We start from the raw sequence: 17,892 nt of genomic DNA, 5'->3' as shown, positions 1-17,892 counted from the left end.
AAGTGACCCTGCCCCACCTCAGGGTCCACGCATGGAAGTCTGGTGCCTTGCTGCTGCCTCCCTACACTCCCAGGGAGAGACTTGTCGTGCCTCTCGCTTAGGAACACTGAGGCGAAGAACTCGTTGAGGAGTTCAGCCTTGTCCCCTCTGTCCGTCACCAATTGTTTCTGCCCATTTAGCAGGGGTCCTATTCCTCCCTGGGCCTTCCTTTTACTCCCTATATATCTAAAAAACAATTTCTTATTGTCTTTTACTTGGGTTGCTATCCTCAGCTCCATGGTAGGTTTGGCCTGTCTAACTGCCTCCCTACAAGCACGAGCAGAAGAGGTATATTCCTCTTTGGTGATCTCTCCCTGTTTCCACTTTTTATGTGCTCCCCTTTTGGCCCTTAGTCTGCCCAGGATTTCTCTGGTCAGCCAGGGAAGCCTCCTGGCCCCTTTCCCTCTTTTACCTCGCACGGGGATCGTCTCGCTTTGTGCGAGAAGGATAGCTTCCTTAAGGCACAGCCACCCTTCTTGGGCTCCCATCATTTCAAAACTACTACTCTGCAGTGCATCCTTCGCTAATCGCCTGAGTTTGCTGAAATCAGCTTTCCTAAAGTCCAGCACGTTCACCCTACTGGTTACCTTACCCACTCGACGCCTTATGTTGAATTGTACTTTTAGGTGATCACTGTCCCCCAGATGGCTGCCGATCTGTAGGTCCCCTACTATGTCATCCCCCGTTGCCAATACCAGATCCAGTAAGGCATTCCCCCTAGTGGGACCATGTACCTCCTGCGTCAGGTGGAGGTCCTGTACACAGGTTAGAAACCTGCGTGAGCGGTGGGACTTTGCTGTCTGTGTCTCCCAGCAGATGTCCGGGTAGTTTAGGTCCCCCATGACCACCGCCTCTTTAGCTTTTATGGTCTCTGAGAGTTGCCTCAGGAGCCCCAAATCTATTTCTTCCCTGAGGTGAGAGAAGGGATAATGGCCCAAAGGGCTGTGGGATGTGTTTGGCTGGCGGGGTGGTCGGCCAGGGTGTGTCATTGACACTGTGGGCACTGGCAACAAAAATGGGCTACCACAGCAAAAAAAACCCGGGGCATACCAATGACAGTCTACCTCAGCCATCATCCCCGCTTTGGCCAAGTGGGCCACTGAGTGGGCCATTTGGGCTAAGAGGGACACCATGGCCCGGGGGGCTACAAGGCAACCAGACGTTTGTCGCTACAAAGAATCAGAGCGGAGAGAGCAGCTTGCGGAAATCCAGGTGTCTTTTTTGGCGTCCGGAGCAGCATCCTGGAGGGAGGGAGGTCAGGGGAGACGGGGGAAGAGGGGTAGAGAGCGGCCTGGAGGTCCGGAGACAAGAGTTCTGACAAGCGGCGGTCTTGGCCGCGGCGTCCGCCCTGTCATTTCCCAGAGACACAGGATCAGCAGTAACAGCGTGCACTTTGCACCACAGGACAGCAAGGGCAGAGGGAAGGAGAATAGCATCCAGGAGAGCAGCAAGAAGGCAAGGATGAGAAATGGGAGTCCCAGCAGACGTAAGGAAACCTCACTGCTTCCAGAGCTGCCCAAAAGAGTGGCAGACACCAAAGGCACAGCGAGAGTCGGTATAGATATTAGCAGATTGTTCAGCGGCAAGGTGGCAGGCGCGAGTCAGAGCAATGAGTTCAGCGGCTTGAGCACTAGAAACAGAAAGAGGAGCAGATTCAATGACAGAGTGGTCAGAAGAGACAGCGTAACCAGCTCGGAGAACACCATGACTATCTCAAAAACAGGAGCCATCAATGTAAAGAACAAGGTCAGGGTTAGTTAGAGGGGTATCAGAAAGATCAGGACAGGGAAGAGAAACAAAATCCGCATGCTGGGTTCAGTCATTGGGGTTGACCATCGGAGGGAGAAGGTAAAAAAGAGAGGCAGGATTGAGGGGGTCACAGTGAACAAGGGCCACGTGGTCTGCCACCAGGAGGACCACCTCATAGCAGGTTAAGTGGCCAGGGGACAGGTGCTGAGTCCTGCCATGTTGAAGAAGGGCGAGGCCAGCGTGAGGGACAGTAACAGTAAGGGGGTGCCCAGGAACAAGGTTATCAGTTTTAGAAACCAGCAGGGCAGCAGCAGCAACAGCGCGGAGGCAAGGGGGAAATCCAGAAGCAACTGGATCGAGGGAGGCACTATAATAAGCAATGGGAAGGTGCGGGGAAGGCCCAAAAGGCTGGGTTAATACACCAGAAGCAGTGCCTTAGTGTTCATGACAGAAAAGAATAAACGGCTTTGAATAGTCAGGCAAACTGAGAGCGGGAGAAGAGGAAAGGGCTTGCTTGAGCTGGCAGAAGGCAGTTTCATGGCTTTCATCCCAGGGTAGTGCATCAGGGGAAGAGTCACAGGTGAGAAGGGTAAGAGGTTTGGAAAGTCCAGAGTAATTGGGAATCCGCTGTCGGCAGTAGTTCGCAGCACCAAGGAAACCACGGAGCTGGCGTTTAGTCTGTGGGCGAAGCAGAGAAAGGGTAGCAGAAAGGCGATCAGGAGACAGGTGACGGGTACCGGGAGAAATAGCGTAGCCCGTAGGTAACAGAAGCCCGACAGACCCGGCGCTTAGAGCGGGCGGCTTTGTGGCCCCGCGCTGCAAGTTGTTCTAAAAGGGCAACAGAGTCAGCTTGGCAATGAGGGAGGGTGTCAGAGCAGAGGAGCAAATCATCCACATGCTGAACAAGCACCGAATCATGAGGCAGCTGGACTGTATCAAAGTCAGACTTGAGAAGCTGGCTGTATATGGTGGGGGAGTCACGCAAACCTTGAGGCAGATGGGTGAAGGTATACTGCCGGCCCTGATAAGTAAAAGCAAAAAGATACTGAGAATCAGGGTGAACTGATATAGAAAAAAAAGCATTACAGAGATCCACTGCAGAAAACCAAGAGGCAGAAGCAGGTATCTGAGAGAGAACAGTGGCAGGATTGGGCACCACAGCTGTCAAAGGGACCACAAAACTGTTAACAACATGCAAATCTTGAACAAAGCGATAAACTGGCAATCCTTCGGGGGTGAATTTCCCTGGTTTGCGGACTGGCAGGATTGGGGTATTACAACTGGAGTGAGTAGGTACAAGAACTTACTCTAGGAGCCCTTGTATAACAGGTGCAATGCCTCGAGAGGCAGCAGCCGACAGCAGGTATTGCAGGACCAATGGGGGAGACACTCCTGGTTTAACCTTGATAGAAACTGGGATGGCACTCTTAAGAAGCCCCACATCGGTTGTGGAGTGGGACCAAAAGGACTCAGGAAAGTGAGCCAATAGTTCCTGTTGCAATGAGGAAGAATTGGGCTTGGGTTCCCGTTCCATAGTTTCATAGTTTCTAGGGTTGGCAGGGACCTGAGCAGATCATCTAGTCCGACCCCTGCCATGGCAGGAAAGAGTACTGGGGTCAAACGACCCCAGCAAGGTGTGCATCTAACCTCCTCTTAAAGACCCCCAGGGTAGGAGCCAGCACCACTTCTCTTGGAAGTTGGTTCCAGACCCCAGCCGCCTTGACTGTGAAGTCGTGCCTCCTGATATCTAGCCTAAACCTTCCCTCTGCCAGCTTGTGACCGTTATTCCTGGTCACTCCTGGTAGTGCTCGGGGGAACAGGGACTCCCCCAATGCCTGCTGGTCCCCCCTGACTAGTTTATAACAGGCCACTAGATCCCCCCTCAGCCTTCTCTTTTGGAGGCTGAACAGGTTCAGGTCCCGCAGCCTGTCCTCACAGGGCCTGCCCTGTTGTCCCCTGATCATATGAGTGGCCTCCTCTGGACCCTCTCCATGCTGTCCACGGCCCTCCTGAAGTGGGGCGCCCAGAACTGGACGCAGTACTCCAGCTGCGGCCTGAACAGTGCCGCACAGAGGGGGAGGATCACTTCTTTGGACCTGCTCGAGATGCATCTGTGGATGCATGCCAAGGTGTGGTTGGCCTTCCTGACTGCCTCCCCACACTGCCAGCCCATGTTCATCTTGGAGTCAATGATGACCCCTAGATCCCTTTCCGCCTCCGTGGTGACAAGAGGGGAGTTCCCCAACCCGTAGGTATGGTGCCAGTTGTTCCTCCCAAGGTGCATCACCTTGCGCTTGTCTGTGTCGAATCCCATCCTGTCCTCGTCCACCAACCTTGTAACCTGTCGAGGTCTGATTGTAGCCTGTTGCATCCTTCCAGTGTGCCCACGTCCCCCCACATCTTGGTGTCATCCGCAAATTTGACATCATCATTACTTTGGCCTCAATTGTGGAACTTTAGTACGCTGATGATTGGGCTGTCATTGCACATACAGAAGAGGGCCTACAAACAGCCCATAACTGCTTCTCTCAAGCATACCTGTGCCTGCAACTGACCCTTAATGTTGGAAAAACAAAGTTGCTTTACCAGCCTGCTCTGGGCCAATCACCTTCTCTGGCAAAGATCCTAATTGATGGACAGGAGCTGGGGAATGGTGAACACTTTGCATACCTTGGTAGCCATCTCAGAAAGGCCAGCATTGACAAGCAGATCTAATGCAGGGTCTTAAATGCCAGCTCTGCCTTTGGAAGACTGAATCATCAAGTGTTCAATGATCGTGACATCCAGACTCAAACCACCTCCTACTGTATAAGGCTCTGGTAATCCCAACTATTCTCTACAGCTGTGAAATTTGGGCGACCTACACAGAACACCTGAAAAGCCTGGAACGCCATCACCAACACTGTCTTCAGCAGATTCTTGGCATAAAGTGCGAGGATCGTCACACAATGCCAGTGAAATACCACTGAAATACACCCAAGTGAATAAAACTTTAGGTATTTTATATAGCTGTGAACTTCCTCCTCTGTACGGGAATACAGTGATCTCTCTGTCTTAGGTTTTTTCCCAGCACAAAGCATACAGAGACATGGAGTTTTGCATTTATTATCTCTGAGAAGTGTCAGTGTTAGTCAAAACAGAAGGAGGTTGCCAAGGACCATCTCATAATATTTACTTTCTGACACAAGGGGGCAGCCTGCTATCGAACAGGTAAGTAGCTATTACAGGACCGTAACAGAGGTTCAAAATTCCCAAAGTTAGAAGCAACCATTGATCTCACAGATAAAATAAACATCTGGTGACTCATTTGTTGTTGCCCCATTAGAATGACTGTGGCTGACCACCGAGCACTTTTAACATGTGGTAATTTTGCGGACAGCTGTAAAACTGGATTACCAAAGAGCAATTAGGTGCAATGGTCTCCTTCCTTTTCCAACCCTGTATCCAAAAATAATTTGTGTTTATTTAAAAAAACAGTTGAGGTGGAACCAGCCAAAATCTGTTGTGGCTGCAAAAGTTGGTGCTACTTATCTTTAAAAAGGAGCCAAGGGAGACTTGGTCTGTGATTGTAACAGCAAACAAGTAATCATCTTTTCCATTTCATATTGCTCCACTAAATGAGAGAAAGGAGTCATTCAAGGAAAACAACGGTCAGTAAATAAAGAACAAGGAAATATACTTCATTTTAAATTAATATTTGGAGTTTAATATTTAATTTTATGATGTCAGTACAGATGCCAAAATGATCCACAGGCTCAGAAACAGAACAGGAGTCAGGACACCTGGGGTCTATCCCCAGCTTTGCTACTGACTTGCTGCATTATATTGGGAGAGGCGCTTTTAAACTAACATTCAGACCTGGCACTGTACATCCTCAAGAGCTCCTCTGAAGATCAGGCCACCAATGCTTTCCACTGAGAAAATAGAGATAATGGTTCAGGCCTTTGATGCATGGAAAATGCTCTAGGAGCACTAGAAACTCCATATGATTCTGTTTTAGAAACCTCAAAGAAGAAATGGTTCCTGTTTACAGCCTAATATTCTTACTGAAATCCCACTGAAGTCAATAGGAGGTTTTTCATCAACTTCAATAAACTTTTGTTCAGACTTTAAATTAAACACAGTAAAGTGGTCCAAAGCAATGTGATAACTTGAAGTCCATGTAAGAAGAGCCGAACCTTTTTATAAAGGTGGATCTGAAGCATACAAGTCTGACCTGGCTTCAATTCTGAATACCTAGGGTCTGTGTATTTGGATCTCAGGACTGATCCTCTAGCTTCCTTTTTTTCACCCTTGGGCCTGTACAGACAGGCTGAGACAGGACCCATCGCTAATGAACCCATGAATCTTCAGTACTTTGTAGAACCAAATTTGAAATACACTCTTAAGATTGTGTTTGGTCTCTTCCCCCATTTACATCTCCATCTGCATTTCCAGTTTTTGGCTGAGACCAGCAGTGAAAACAATACATCTACATCAGTTCTTCAGGCTGAAGCTGGATCAGATGGTTGGATAAGGGTATTGTGTCTGAATCCTTGATTGCTTACCCCAGATGAATGTGGCTTCATAACATTTAAAGATTCACTCATCATTTTTCTTCCTTTTTTCTCCTGTCATGTAACTCGCCAGTGAGGTGCTGTAGGTGTGCTATAGGTTCCAGTCTCCACCTAACTACTGCTGGTATCAGTCTGTCCCAACCCTGCCTGATGAGCCTTACCCCTTGCACTCAAGTTACAGCAGATCAAGTGTTTGGTTCTGGAGGTCCTCAGTTCACTCTCCTGAGCACTGGCCAAGGTGGTGGTCATTACATCAGCAAATTAAAATTTGTTAGTTGTTTTGTTTAAAACCATCCACCTCAAGAAGCAGAAATGTGTGGATAAGGAAATAAGTCAATCTACAGTTTCTAAGGAGGTGGATCACTAGAGCTATTAAAACTGGCTCCTGAAATCTTTCACCACTAGGGTCAAAATTCAGCCCTGGTGTAAGCAGGCATAATTGTCAGAAGAGCCCAGCCCCAAGTTGGTGGTATGTATCTGGCTCCAGGTACTGTACTCAGTGGAAGACATTGCCAGCTGGTGGTATCTCCATGCATTGGTGGTAAGTGCTACATGGCCTTGGCCCTCTCCTGTCCAATGTCTCACTGGATTGCATTATCAGGGTGAAGATCAGTGCTACCACAGCTGCTCTCCAGTGTTATCTCTCTCACCTGCCATGTCTTTGATCTTCCCTTAAAGTTGGAAGCTGGTGCTGCCAGCTGATAAGTCTGAGCCTGTCCCTCAGAGGGTTTCTTCATGGGGCTCCACCTCTCCTTACACCCTACCTGTACCACATCCTGGATGTTACCCATCTTCTTAGTCATTGCCCTGGGATGAGAGCTGAACTAAAATCCCCTTTTTTTCTCACATTGGATTTTTTTCCTACCTATCCAGATAGTTGTTATGGTATGGTCCGTAAGGACTCTCAACAACAGCTCACAGCCAATCCATAGCCTGTGTTATAATGATTAGAGCAATCCTTCATAAAGCATTGTGAGCTCAGTCAGGCCTTTGTAACTAATTCATTAGGAGACTGACAATGGCTCAACTTAACTCAAATCCCTAGAGGGTCTCTCAAGTCCATCTTTTGAGATCCTCTGGACTAATTCACTCAAATCCCTTGGTTGAATCTTGCCATGCTGGCTCAAGTTGAAATCAATTCATTAAAGCTGCACTTCAATTAATTCAGTGAAGTTCAAGAGTCCATATTCTTATGTCAATTCATTAGTTCTGGGTTCATCCCCCTCCATCAACTCAATAACGGTGTCAGAGGCCAAACAACAGGGGGCTGGACTCGATGATCTCCCCAGGTCCCTTCCAGCCCTGATGTCTATGAAATCTATGAAACTTAAATCAATTTCTTCATTCAGGTTTCATCCCCTTCCATTAATTCATTAGGGGACTTAAATCACTTTGTTCATTCAGGATCCATACCCTTTCATCAATTCATTAACAAACTCAGAAGTAAATCAACTTAAAATCTCAATCCATGCCTGGCTGGCTCCACTGTCCCAGCTTGCTCTTGGCTCAGGCTTCACTACCTCAGATAAACCCATCTCATTTGGTACCTGTTTTGGCCTGAGGTTCAGTCCTCACCCCAGTGGGCCAAGCTGTCATTCTGTCTCTGAGGGTCCTGTTGTTCATTGGCGATCCTCTGACTGCTCATGCCTGCTGTCTTGTGCCCTTCTTCTGCAGATTGCTGCAGACCAGCACAGACTGGAGAGTCCTCCGACGTCCTCTCTCCTTGGACACTACTATCTCGCCTTGGCTGCCCCTCTCCAGGACTGGAAGTACTTTTTCAGGTTCCCTCATTGCCAATCCAGAAGGAGCACCCGCTGCAAAAATGACTCCTTCTGTCACCTGTGGTAAGTATGGGATGATTGAGATCCCCAGGACTTCCTCCTTGCCCCATGCTTCTCCCTTCACACCGTGTTCTATAAAAACTGAGGCCTACATCTCATTCCACCAATTTGGCACCTAAATGACATTGGTGCATAAGTAAGATCATGCTTAAGACCTTACCAGAAGTTAATGCAAAATGTGAATAGATCTTTCTCCTCCTTGGTACATTTTTGTGACTTACCCTTAAGGCTGAGATGAGGAAGTGTTACAGAAGTAGGTAAATTAACAGTTCCTCAGGGACATGACTAGGGTGGAGTAGGATCACATGCAGGTGCCCAAGGTCACTCAGCACCTAATTGGTGCAATAGGATCTGTCCTGCAGCTAACAGTTTTAGTTTAGCATAGGAGATGGTTCTCAGCAATGCTCCTCAGCTCTGGCACTCCCTTCATCTTGAGGCCCACCAGAGTGCAAGTCTGGGCATCTTTTGGAAGTGCTGAAAGACCTTTCTATTTGGGCAAACATCTTATTAAGCTTTCTTCCTGAAAAGAGTTGGAGGTCAGTAACTTGTGATCCTCAAGCACCTATTGTCAAGTCAAATGTCACCCTGTTCATGACCCATAATCATGGATACCAGCAAACTTGTGCAGAGATTTTGCATCAGCCTAAGAACATTTTTACCAACTGGAACTACTCACAAAGATGTATTCCTACAATAGAGGCTCTCTGATACTTTAAGGGAGAAAGAGCCCAGGGAAAGCCCCAGGTGGGGGAAGACTGTAAGGGAGAAGCTGCAGGAGAACTGGTCCAGGGAAGTAGAGACTATAAGTGCTTATTGCAGAGCTGGTCCTGCACAACAAAGGACTGTAGGCTGGAATCCTGCAAGGGAGACAAGGCACTGCTACAGGTGGCCTTCAAAGGAGACCAGTTAATGAGTCTAATTAGGGGCATCTGCAGCCACCTCTGTGGAGTCACCTGACTGGAAAGGGGCAGGTGCTGGGAGAGGTATAAGCCAGGGACAAAGCCAGGGCAGCCAGTCTGATCCTGGCTGCTGAAAGGGAAGAGCTCTGCAATGAGATGCCTGTTGCTGAGAGGCAGAGTGTGAGCATGCTATGCCTGGAGACAGCAAGTGAAGGGCTGAGGGTTAGCAGTGGACCAAGGCCCATGGCTGAGTAGGAGTTTTGGTGTATATCCAGAAAGTTAAATGTTTAGTTATAGCCAGAGTGCTTATGTATTTGAATACAGTTTACAACTGGTGGTTTGGATTTTGAATTATCAGGGTTGGCGGAGGTCCCAGTAGTTCCTGAGGGCACAGGAGTGTCTTGAGCCCTGCCACAGCCTAGGCACTCAGGGCACAGAGCAGGCTTAGCCAGAAGGTTGAAGCCTAGAGGCAGTGACTGAAGCCCAGGAAGGGCAGAGATTGGGTCGGGGGCCCAGCCTGAGAAGGATGCAACCAGCCAGAAAAGGATTGGGCCAGGAGCTCGGTTCCCAAAGAAGGTGAAATTGGGGCCAAGGCCTCAGTGCAAAGGACACAGGGGCCAGAGGCCCAGAGATACTAACAACTGACAGGGCTGAACTCGAGATAGCCAGACACAAATCCATGGGCCAAAGCTGGAGGCTTGCAGCCAGAAGAAAGGGACAGAGGCTAAGGCCCAGGCCCCAGTGAGTAAGTGATCAGACAGTAATTCCACAAGGCATGGGTATGGTGTTAAGGGGTGGATTGAGCCACATACAAGCCTTTAGGGCTACAGGTGCCCTTGGGTGTACGGTGAGGAGGACCCACTTAGCCTGAAAGGGGAAGAATTGGGATCATTGGGGTCCAAGAGAGGCCTGTTGGTGGTTAGAAGAACTGGTGTTCACTCTAGGACTCTTAGGCATCCCCCCTTTCAATCAAATAAATACAGCAAGGCATGGCACGTGAGTGAGAAGGGGAGGGTATCCTAGAGCTCAAGCAGGGCAAGGGTTGCATGGTCACCAGGGGGCATTAGAGCTATCCCTGAAACACGAACCCTGCTACAATGCCATATACTATTAAACACCGTAGCAAATTCCAGAGGCAAAGACCACTTTCCTATCAGTCTGTAGCACCTTCTCACACAGGATACAAACTGCTCCTCTTTTTGGGTCTAAACTCAGATCGTTCATTTCTGTCTTGAGTATAGCTATTCTCAATCTTATGCATGCAAATATTCTGTTACGGTGTGTCAATAAGGAAAGTGTTTGGCAATTTCCACAAGCATCTGGAGCTCTCTTTTTATGAATAGGAACCATCAAGGACTTTGCCCAAGTCCTTCATCCATGACTCCCAAATCACATTGATAACTCATGGCATGCCTGGATAAGTGCTTCCCTAGCCACGGTTCATTCCTTCTGCTTGTAGGTCATTCGCTACAGGTGCATTATTGCTGCTCTTTAATGTCTGCCCCTGCCCTCCATGGGATGAGGTTCATCATAATGAAAATCAAGCTCATCGCCTAAATCTTTTCTGCCTTCTTCACTTCCGCACTATTGTTCAATCACTGTTCAACTTCTTACCGCATTAAACACTAAATCTATTTCCTATGTCATCCAGGAGTATTTCTTTCTTACAGTTTAATCTGTTTTCTTGTGAGCTCTCAGCTGCCTCTTTTGATCACACAACTTGATAATCTTCTTTGTGATACAAGGTTTCTTCTTTATGATTTCATAGATTTCATAGATGTCATAGACATTAGGGCTGGAAGGCACCTTGGAAGATTGAGTCCAGCCCCCCTGCCCAAAGGGCAGGAAGTCAGCTGGGGTCATAGGATCCCAGCAAGATAAGCATCCAATTTGCTCTTGAAGGTGTTCAATGTAGGTGTTTGAACCACCTCCGCTGGCAGACTGTTCCAGACCTTGGGGGCTCGGACAGTAAAGAAATTCTTCCTTATGTCCATCCTAAAATGGTCTTGCAGGAGTTTATGACTGTTCAAACTCGTCATCCCTTGGAGCGCTCTGGTGAACAAACGTTCCCCCAGATACTGGTGGCGCCTGATAAACTTATAGGTGACCATCAGATCACCCCTGAGCCTGCGCTTTTCCAGGCTAAAGAGTCCCATGGCTCTCAGCCTGTCATCGTAAGGTCTGCTTTCCTGACCTCTGATCATGTGTGTGGCTCTTCTCTGGACTCTCTCAAGCTTCTCCACATCCTTTTTGAATTGTGGAGCCCAAAACTGGACGCAGTACTCCAGCTGTGGTCTCACCAAGGCCGAGTACAGGGGGAGAATGACATCCCGGGATTTGCTTGAGAAGTATCTATGGATGCAAGCCAGAGTTTTGGTCGCTTTACTAGCCGCAGCATCACATTGCAGGCTCATGTTCATCTTGTGGTCAATGATGAACCCCAAGTCTCTTTCTTCTGTAGTGCTAGCTAGCGTAGCATTGCCGAGCCTATAAGGATACTGCAGGGTTTTTTTTCCCAAGGTGGAGAACCTGGCATTTTTTGGTGTTAAACACCATCAGGTTCTCGTCTGCCCATTTGCTGAGCCTGTCCAGGATCACCCGCCTGTCTTCTGGCGTGGGTGCTTTGCCCCAAAGTCTGGTGTCATTGGTGGACTTGGCCAGTCCGCTCCTGACTCCAATGTCCACATCATTAATGAAGATGTTGAACAATATGGGTCCAAGGACAGAGCGTTGGGGGGACCCCACTGGTCACAGGACACCATGATGAGTGACTGCCATCAATTACTACCCTCTGGGTCCGACCACGGAGCCAATTTCCCAGCCAGCGGATCATGGTGGACCCAAGGCCACAATTGGACAGTTTCGCCAAGAGGTGATCATGGAATACCAGACTGAAGGCTTTTTTGAAGTCAAGATGTATGACATCAATCTCTTCTCCCTTGTCCAGGTGATAAGTCACCTGGTCGTAGAAGGAAATGAGATTGGTCAAACAAGACCTACCCGCAACAAACACGTGCTGGCTATCCCTTGGGATGTTGGTGTCGGCCAGTCCATTAAGGATAGGCTCTTTAATAAACTTTTCTAAGATCCTCCCCGGGATAAAAATCAGACTGATGGGCCTATAGTTAGCCAGATCCACTCTCCTCCCTTTTTTGAAGATAAGGCACCACGTTGGCCTTCTTCCAGTCTTCGGGCACTACACCAGAGCGCCAGGAGTTTTCAAAGATCCGTGCCAGGGGCTGAGCTATGATGCTCGCCAGCTCCTTGAGTACCCTGGGGTGCAGATTGTCAGGGCCGGCTGACTTGAAGGTATCCAGCTTCTCAAGATGTTCCTTCATGCGGTCAGCATTTATGGAGGGTAGGGGATCCCCATCACCCAGATCTCCCTGTCCCGTAGCGGGCATGGGCATCCCATGGGACTGATGAAAGACCAACACAAAGTACCCATTTAATAGGTTGGCTTTTTCCTGGGCGTCAGTTGTCAGTTGCCCCGTATGGTTCAGCAGGGGTCCAATATTGCCCTTGCTTTTCCTCCAGCTCCCCACATATCTGAAAAAGGACTTTTTATTGTCCTTTATACTTAAAGCTAGTCGGAGTTCAGTTGCAGCCTTGGCTTTCCTGGATTGCTCCCTGCAGGACTGGACCAGTGCAGAATAATCCTCCTTGGAGGTGAATCCTGTCCTCCATCCTTTGTAGGCCTTGATGTTTCCCCAGAAATCTATTCATTGTCTCTGTAACACAGGTGACCTCCTCTATCCATATACTTCCTCATCAGATTCAGCCATCATCTTGAATTCCTGTTCTGTTTCATGACTTTCAGTACAAGTCCACTGCCTTTGCAGTATAGGCTTGAATAAAATACCTGCTAATTTGAGTCACAAATCACCTGAGTTGCAAGCCCTGCCCTTGATCTTGCTATGCCTAAACTTCTGAACACTGAGGACCAATGCATGTTTTTCCATCCTTTTATACATTTAAAATGGCTCTGTAAGGAAAGGTTGTTATCGATCTCCTTGATGTTGTGCTGGAATGTCTCAGCCTGTCTTACCTCATAGTCCTTAACTGGAATGTATCACTTTTAAACAGTCATGTTACCAAGCCAGGCTACCAATTTGAGGGGCACAGGCCTGCAGCTGACTGGTTTTCAGTCCCACATAAAGGGACTGATCTGCTTCTTAATTAGCAGTTGAACACCATGCTGTTTTATACTGTCAGCCTCATTCCAAAAGATCATGTTACCCACCATAGCAGGTATTCTTCTATTCCCAGTGTATCTGGAGCTCTATACACCAAAATGATTTATACAACAAAAGCTCATTTTTGCATCAGTCAGATGCAACCAGTTTTCCTGGTCCATATGTTCTTTGTGCAGATGGAGAATAAATGCTTAGCCCACTTAATTTGTGTGGGACCAGATCCTGTTCCACCTATTAGGCAGCTAAGTGGACTTAGGTGCCTAGCTATAATCTAATTCCACTCTGCTCATCTTAGTCTTAAAACTAAGCCATCAAATGACAAGCAAGGGAAGGATAGATGCACATGTTGCATTATAGCTGTCTTCCACAGCCGGGTAGAAAAGGATCGCATTGAGACACCTCACAAGTGGAATAGGATCTGGCTCTTGGAGTCCAGCTGTCATTTCTCAGGTGATGATCTGCCTCAGCGGGTGTGCACCCATGGTTGGAATTCAGAATCCCCCCTTCTAGACAGACTGTGTTCCCCAAGGCTAAGGGGCTCCCACCTCTCCTGGATGTAATAGCTAATTAGTATTATATTGCAAAGAGAGCATAATTAAATGCCTGCTCTGGGCAGGGCAGTGGCTAACCCAGCCACATTCAGTTATGCATGAGCTGCCAGTACTAAATTAGCATGTACTTAGCACATCACATTTGATATTGGGATTGTAGTTGGCATATATTGATGACTGCGCATTCATTATTCAGTGGTTTGTACCACAGTGGTCCAGCTGAGAACCTCTGAAGCTTGTTAAGCTGATTTGTACACACACGAATGTTCAGGAGCATTAACTCGTGATGCTAAACTGCATAAAAATTCACCAGTAGGAACAATGAAAGGAAGTCCCAGTGCGGTGACTGTAATTCTGCTCTGCAGGGGGGAATTTCCATTAGGGGTTGGTCTTGTTTGCTTAGCTCAGGGGAAGGTCTGACTGCTATCCACTGAGCATTTTTTGACTCCAAATCATAAATCAATTCCATGGCATTCTTCAGTATGTTGAAACAGCAGTCAACATCTTTTCAGAGCTGTGGGCCAGAACAACTCAGCTCAGGACCTGGCCAGCTTCTTCCTGTCCCCATGCTGTTGTGCAGCCATGGCTCCCAGCTACCTGGCTCCATGCAGCTCCTTGCCCTCCAGCCACAGTGTGGACACAGGTGAACTCAGTTGGTCTAATAAAAGATATCAGATCTACTCTAAGAACCTTGCCTGCCTGTGTCCTTACACCAACATGGCCACAACCAAAGTCCCTTGCCCTAGGACTTCCCACAGCTCATTACATTCACCCTGCCCCAGCACACTGCCACCCTGGGTGCTTAGTCCTGCACCGGCCCAGGGACGTGCCTTCTTCCTCACACTTTGTGGCCTACTTGGACCACTGCACTTCCACAGCTGCCTCTGCTAACTGAGGGACCTTTGCACAGATGAAGTCTAGATTTGTTCCTCCTTTACACCTGTGTAAATCCATCTTAGTGGCATTATCCTACACTAGTGGTATCCAACCTTTTCTGCCCACAGCCTGGGTGAGTGGTGCCAAGTTGTTCTACAGGCTGGATCCAGCCCTTGGGGCCAATCCTGAGTGCAGTCCTGACCTAGCCATGGCCTGATCTAGCTACATGGCAACAGCCTGGCCAGGACCCAATCCAGATGGATGGGTCTTGGAAATTTGGTGGCAGGGAGCAGTGGCAGCATTACATTTCAGTACAAATTTCCAGACCCATGGGGAGTCCAGCAGGCCAGATGACATGACTCCATATTCTGGATACGGCCCATGGACTAGGGGTTGAGCACCCTTGGCCCACACTTATAATGCAACTAACAGTAAGGTTGGGCTTCTCATTCCCCAGCTTGGGTGCAGAGAAGCCCAACTCGACAGCGCCAGCCATAGTGCCCTACCATATCTGGGTTTTCTTTAAAGACCGACCTGACTTTGGAACCTGCCGTCATCTCCATCCTCTTATATACACTCAAAACTTTCTCAGCTGTGACATGATTAGTCTGATGCATTTATCTGTAAAGCCCCAGGCACAGCAGTGGTGTTGTATAAACCAAGAGGTTTAGATTGTTCTCATCACACTTGGCAAGCTCCCCAGTCCCCTTCAGGGCATACACTTGAACAAGAGCTTACAACTGGGAGTTCTTGCCATGCAGTTTATCTCCAATCCAGTAATCCCCTTCATTTACAGAGCCGTATGCTCTTGAGGCTATCAATGCTACTGAATACCTACAGTCCAGATGGATTCTGTCCCCTTGCTCACCTCAGATACCCTTATAATTTCAGGGACTGCTCATATCAATAGCACCCTATGTGGTAGAGCTGGGTCCATAGTTCAGGTTGATAAATGTGTAAGGTTGGATCAAGGAATGACTATAAAAATTTGGCATGGCTTCAGATGGCACAGCATGGGGGGCGTGGTGTAGCTCCAGGCAAAAGACAGGGTATGCACCCTATAGACTAAGATATAGACTATCTTATTTACTTAGTCTATAGGGTGAATATTTATCTGACTTCTGACTATCATAGCAAATTACCTCTCTTAGCTCTAGGCAGCCAAAGAATGAACTTTGCTCCACAGGACAGGGCAACTGAAATACTCATAAACATATGAATCCTCTTAATACAAAAACTCTTTGCTGTGATCTAATGAGCATTACAACTTCTGTGGTTAAATCTGTATGTTACTGTGCCCAGACCTCCACAATGATGCTTTTTTCCAGTACAAGGAAACCAGTGGGGTTGCATAATAATGCCATCATTGTCTCAATGCAGGAGGAAGGTGAAAAAAAAGGCAAAGAAATATTGAGCCTGGAATGTGGCTAATGAAAAGTCTTAATAGGATTATTTACCTTTTATTTCTTAATTAGTAGATTATCTGTTGTGTACAAGACCAAATGAAAGACTGATGGAGCAACCTTCCTGGTTGTGTTTGCAATGCACTAGGCTGCACCTGTGAACTACAGGAAATTCCCCCTTTGCAAAATATTTAGTAAAACAAGATGAACATTTTCTGTTAATATGTTTTTGAGGGAAAATTGTTTATTCTCCCAAGGGAGCTTTTTTAGCAGCAGCACCTGTCTGCTTTCTTCAATGATTTATTTTTTTTTAATTCTTCATTGGAAAAAAAAATTCTGCCACTCTTTAGGTCCATTCATTCATTTTTAGTCCCTGTGTTTTCTGCTTTTGGACAAAAAGTGGAAAGTTTCCTTTGAAATATTTTTTGTTTCACTGATGCTTTACTGGAAAACTCCCATTTTCTGAGCAGCATCCTGATTAAACAATGAGGATGATGGCTGTCACCTGAGACTCAAGAATGTCCCATTGTGTTCACCAAGTTTCACAGTGCAAGAAAATTCAGACTCTCCTGCTTCCAAGCAAATGCCGCTGTATGGACTTGCAGTGCTGGGCACTTATAGAGTGGCTGTGTTGGCTGGTTTTCACCACCAGCAACAGGAGCTCAGCAAGATTATTAGTAGAGTACCAATGGACCTAGCCAAAGGGGAGAAAATTCAATCCCTTTTGCAGCAGGACCTGTAGCCTCGTAGCTGAGGATCGCTCGCTAGGGGTCATTGCTTTCTTCTTTTGAGATTTCAAACTCAAACCGTATTTGGAATTCTTTTCTTTTGCAAGAATATTATCTATTTTGATGTTTTAGGCCAACTTTATTTATTTTATAGAAAGAATAGAGAAATACATCTGGAAGGGCTCCCTAGGTCGCCTAGTCCAAGCCCTCCTTTCTGAGGCAGGATCAACCCTATCCAAACTATCCTATACAAATCCACAATCTACATCTTATTAAAACTACTATCAATCCCCACACAATGCAAGACATGTACTTATTGAAACATTCATTTAGTTATTTTTTAAATTTGATTTATATGCCACCCTTCTCGAGATGGGCCTAGGGCAGCTTACAGTAAGAGAACATAATACGCTACCTTACAAAACAGGAGAAGCAACAAGAGAACAAAACAGCCTATCATGAACATAAAACAACCCCCCCCCCCAAATAATATTCCAGGATAGTGTAAGGGGGTGAAGAAGGTGCCGGGATCGGGGGAGCCCCGAGCTGACGCGACCCGGCGTGGCTCGTGCACCGCGGCTTATGGCGGGCAGTGGAAACTTACCTCCTGCAGAGACCTGGAAGCAGCAGGTGCCAGAGCAACCTGGACCGGCATAAGAAGAGCATTGGAGCAGCACAGTGGCATGGCGGATCTGGAAGCAGCAGGTGCCAGACCCGACGCCAGCGGGAGCGCTCTTCGGCGGATCCGAGCCATTTGGAGGTGCAGTTGGACCTTCTGGGGTAAGCAGGGCTCCCCAGCGGGGCTCAAAACCCAGGGAAGCGGGCCCAGCAAGGCCGAAGAGGGCTAAACATCACGGGGAGCAGCAGGGACCCTGTACTGGCCAGAGCTGTAGCAGACGGCAATGGAGTGGATGCCGGGGACGAAGGAGTCGCCGGTACATTTTTTCTTTTATCTTCGGGTGATGCAGGTGAAGCAGCCCATCGCGGAGTAAACAGGGGGTGATTTCCCCACCCTTCGGCAGACAAGGTAGCAATGGGGCCGGCAGTTGAGATT

Source organism: Crocodylus siamensis, chromosome 1 (assembly GCF_052110815.1).
Source record: "Crocodylus siamensis isolate JL-2025a chromosome 1, ASM5211081v1, whole genome shotgun sequence".
NCBI classification, from domain to species: domain Eukaryota; kingdom Metazoa; phylum Chordata; order Crocodylia; family Crocodylidae; genus Crocodylus; species Crocodylus siamensis.
The sequence above is the reverse complement of the archived record's forward strand: the minus strand, read 5'-3'. Positions refer to the sequence as shown.